This window comes from Desmodus rotundus, chromosome 7 (assembly GCF_022682495.2).
Source record: "Desmodus rotundus isolate HL8 chromosome 7, HLdesRot8A.1, whole genome shotgun sequence".
Lineage (NCBI taxonomy): Eukaryota > Metazoa > Chordata > Mammalia > Chiroptera > Phyllostomidae > Desmodus > Desmodus rotundus.
The window spans coordinates 43,239,472-43,244,427 of NC_071393.1; the positions used below are offsets into that span (position 1 = coordinate 43,239,472).

At 38.8% G+C, this 4,956-nt stretch overlaps 1 non-coding gene across 1 annotated transcript; it reads left to right on the top strand.

Moving 5' to 3' along the window:
* The first annotated feature begins 532 nt into the window (after positions 1 to 532).
* Positions 533 to 634, top strand: LOC112317001 (U6 spliceosomal RNA). Its single transcript, XR_002976070.1, has one exon. It is a non-coding gene; the product is annotated as a U6 spliceosomal RNA (small nuclear RNA).
* Positions 635 to 4,956: the final 4,322 nt, after the last annotated feature.

Here is a 4,956-nt window from a genome sequence, read left to right on the forward strand (position 1 = left end):
TAAATAAATAGCCCTGGCTGGTGTAGCTCAGTGGATTGAGCGCAGGCCTGAAAACCAAAAAGTTGCCAGTTTGATTCCCAGTGAAGGTACATGCCTGGGTTGTGAGCCAGGTCCCCAGTAGGGGGCGTGCAAGACGCAATCACACATTGATGCTTCTCTCCCTCTCTTTCTCCTTCCCTTCCACTCTCTCTAAAAATAAATAAATAAAATATTTTTAAAGAATGAATTAATTTAAAAAATTAGGGAATTCTAACCAAAAAATTAATTAAAATATAAAAGGAATATGAAAGAAAAGGTAAAAATCTTATATCTGTTCAAATTGAATAGCCTATTCACATAGCCTATCAAGTTAAACCATGCTCAAATGTAAACCGTAATTAATGCTGATGGTATAAACAAGTAAGACACTGAAAAAGTTAAAAATAAAGCCCAGTTGACAAATTTGGGGATTCAACAGTGACACACCTCCAAAATCTATCACTTCGTTATATCTGCTGCTACCATGAGACAATAAAAATAAAGCCAGTAGGGCTTGCTTGGTGAGTACCTACACTACAAGTGAAAAAATACAGAGAAGATACTACAGCCCCCGTGCAAGGATTATATACAAATTCTTAAAGTGTTTAATTTTTTTTTTATTTTTCAAAAGGAAATGCAAGAAGAATATATCAAAAATGAATGAGACTGGTTATGTACAGAGGCAAAGTGAGAAAAGAGTAGAAGGGATTGTGGAGAAGGTAGTGACTCTTTTCTAAGTACACATATATATGTATATAGCTTTGCCATTGACTTTTTGAGCTTATTAATATTTTACGCACTCAAAAATACAACTAAAAATGCCAGGAGAATAAAACCTAAAATAACAGAAATGACATAGCCTCACTATATTTCAAATTTTAAAACATACTGTGCTAAAGCAGAAAATAGAAATAACCTGAATAACTTAGAACACAATATTTTGACTCTATGCCCTGAGTATAAAACAAAAAAAATAAATGTAAACAAATATAGAACTCTAGTTAGAGGGTTTGTTCTTGGCAGCAATGTGAGTTAGCAATTCTGAAACTACCTCGTGCGTACTATAGAACTGAACAAATGATTAAATATAGAAAGGATTAAAGAAGCTGGATTTCTCACTGTGGGAGAAAGCAGTTACAAATATGGAAAGCGGGAGGTTAAAATAAATTCTATGGTGCTGAACTGGAATGAAAGCGATCAGTATAAAATCATGAGTTTTAATAAATTAGATAGATAGATAGACAGATGATAGATGATAGATAGATAGATAGATAGATAGATAGATAGATAGATAGATAGATAAAGGGAGAAAAAATAAACGGATGGAGATGTATTTATATTTCTCAGCTCTGCCCATTAAAAGGACTTAGGAGCAAAGATTTCCTGGCATCGAAGAGCACACCTCAATCCTGATCTTGATTTCCAAGTACCATCCCCCATTAAAAGAAATCTTCCTGGTTGGAAAGGTAGTTGATTCTTAGTCATAGAGCTGGGAAAGTAAAAGATAATCCTGGAACATCTTGTAGTCCCAGAAAGTACACAGTGACCCCAACAATGATGGAGGTGTGGCAAAAGTACATAGGCTCCTCTTTGACGGGTTTCCACAGGCTAAATATGAAACTAATTGAGCATGAGAATAAAATCATAACAGAACATTCATGGAATAAAAATAAATCTATGAGTCTATATTTGCATAAAAAGGAATAAGTAAATTAATGGGACAAGAAAATATTTCCTTATATTACAAGTAAATGGAAAGGCAATAATGAAGTTATAAAATTACCAGTTGGCAAATTATTCAAATTTAGTCAATTGTCCTTCTGAAAGCTTGATGAGGATAGATATCAAATTAGTGGCAAGCATGTGGGTAACAAGAGCTACTTGTTTATCAGGTAAGTCAGCAAAAGCACAGCTTCTGACTTCTGAGGCAATCTCAGAAATATGAAGTTATTATATGTTGTCATATTTCTTGGATATTTAATAGCTTCTAATATGCCATTTTCATGTCAAATACACCTCATTTTGAAAGGTTGAAAATAGGACTTCAGGTCAAGATGGCAGCATAGGCAGACATGGCTCATCTCTTCTCACACCACATCAAAATTACAACTAAAATATAGAACAACTATCACTAAGAACCATCAGAAATCAAGTTGCATGGAAGTCTGACAACTACATCATTAAAGAAACCACATCCATCCAGTCTGGTAGGTGGGGCACAGATGCAAAAAGGGCTGGTCCCACATGTATGTGGTGGATAAAATTTGGGAGGGATATCCACCCACATTGTGTAGTTGATAAAATTTGGGAGGGATACCTCAGGAACATGGAGTCCCAGCCCCACATCATGCCCTCCCAGCCCAGGATTCCCATACCAGGAAGATAAGTCCCCACAACTTCCGGCTGCAAAAATGAAAAGGGATTGAGTCAGTGGAAGAAACTTCAAGAGTCCCAAGCAGTTCCTCTTAAGGAACCCACACACAGACTCACCTACTCAGACTCACTCCCTCTGAGCTCCGACACTGAGTCAGCAGCTTTAGGCACCAAAGGCATGCTGGGAGAGACTTTGGTGTCTGGCAGCAAAGCAAGCAGAGGCCATTGTCCCTTTCTGGGCCCTCCCCCCACAGAGCCACAGAGAGGGCAAGTTGATGCCATCACCTGGCTAATACTATTTGACCAGATTTGGAGATTCTCAGAGACTCTGCCCCACCCAACTTATGGGCCTACCCAAGGAGCTTTTCCATATGAATGGCTAGTCTTGGCTCAGGCTGCACAACTTCCTGAATCCTCTCAAACAAGTAACAGCTGGCCTCAGTGAGCCCCAGGCTCAATACTAGCAGCAGCCAGCCTAGATTCACAGCTTGACTTTACTGGGAATCTCCAAGTCCAGCACAAGCAGCAACCATCTCAGATTGCTTAATAGCTGAGGCAGGGTGGCCCTGGGCAAAACACAGGTGGGGGCTGACCTTGGTCTGTACCACCCTGGAAACCCCAGGGCCAACCTACCCAGTGGACAGCTACAGACCAAGCTGGAACACCACCACCCTGCACCTACACAACTGATCCTCCACAGAGGGTGGGGGTTGGTGGTAAGTGATCACAACCAATCCTTGCAGCTGACTGGCCTAAGTAAATCCCTCCCATTGATCTGCCAATAGCAACCAAGACTCAACTACTAGAGGAGGGTGTACTCAGCCCACACAAATGGCACACCTTGAGTACCCATCTTGTATGATAGGGGAGGCTGTGCCATTGGACCCTGCAGGACACCTACTACATTAGGCAACACTACCAAGACACTGAGTCAAAGCAGCTCTACCTAATACATAGAAACAAACACAGGGAGGCTGCCAAAATGAGGACACAAAGAAACATGGCCCAAATGAAAGAACAGATCAAAACTCCAGAAAAAGAGCTAAACAAAATGGAGATGAGCAATCTGTCAGATGCAGAGTTCAAAACACTGTTTATAAGGATGCCCAAGGAACTTAGTGAGGACCTCAGCAGCATAAAAAAGATCCAATCAGAAACAAAGGATACACTAATTGAAATAAAGAACAATTTACAGAGAAACAACAGTACAGTAGATGAAGCCGAGAATCAAATCAATGATTTGGAACATAAGGAAGAGAAAGAAAAAAACACCACACAGAACAAGAATAAAAAAGAATCCAAAAATAATGAGTATAGTATAAGCAGCCTCTGGGACAACTTCAAGTATTCCACCATTTGCATAATAGCGGTGCCAGAAGGAGAGGAGAAAGAGCAAGTAATCGGGAATCTATTTGAAAAAATAATGAAAAAAAACTTCCCTGATTTGGTGAAGGAAATAGACATACAAGTCCAGGAAGCACAAACAGTCTCAAACAAGATGGATACAAAGAGGTCCACTGCAAGTCACGTATCATAATTAAAATGCCAAAGGTTAAAGATAAAGAGAGAATCTTAAAAGAAGCAAGGGAAAAGCAGATAATTACCTATAAAGGAGTTCCCATAAGACAGTCAGCTGATTTCTCAAAAAAAACTTTGCAGGCTAGAAGGGATTGGCAAGAAATATTCAAAGTCATGGAAAGCAGGGACCTACAGCCAAGTTTGCTCTACCCAGCAAAGATGTCATTTAGAATCAAAGGGCAAATAAAAAGCTTCCCAGACAGGAAAAAACTAAAGGAGTTCATCATCACCAAACCAATAGTATATGAAATGTTAAAGGGACTTATTTAAGAAAAAGAAGGTCAAAACTATGAACAATAAAATGGCAAAAGATACATATCTATCAACAATTGAATCTAAGAAACAAACTAATCAAACAAGAAGAACAGAGACAGAATCATGGATACAGAGAGCATTTTAATGATTGCCAGGTGGGAGGGGATGTGAGGAGATGAGTGAAGAGGTGAGGGGATTAAGAAGTACAAACAGGTAGTTACAGAATAGCCATGAGGATGTAAAGTACAGTATAGCAAAAGAACTTATACCCATGACCCATGGACGTGAACAATGGTGTGGGGATTGCTTGAGGGAGTGGGGGATGCTGGGTGGAAGAGAGCAAAGGTAGAAATATCAGGACAACTGTAATAGTATAATCAATAAAGTATAATTTTAAAAGTTTATTTCAAAATTTAAAAAAAGATTGGAAATAATGTCATTTTTTCCATCAGTTTACCTGAATATGTCTCAAATCCCCTTTGCTTCCATAACACCCCCAAATCACAAACTAATATGTGCCTGCTGTATGTTTAATGTTTACCATTTTCCTTGGGCTAGAATGCAGGCTCAATTTAAACCTATTAGCCATTTGAGAAAATAGAACATTAGGCAGGGAGTTGATTTGATGGCTGCTTATTCCCTGATGATAACATTCTGCATAGGAAATATCTTTGTCATTTTAAAGAAAAAAGCCATCTATAAACACTATTCAATCATGATTCGTTAAAAGAG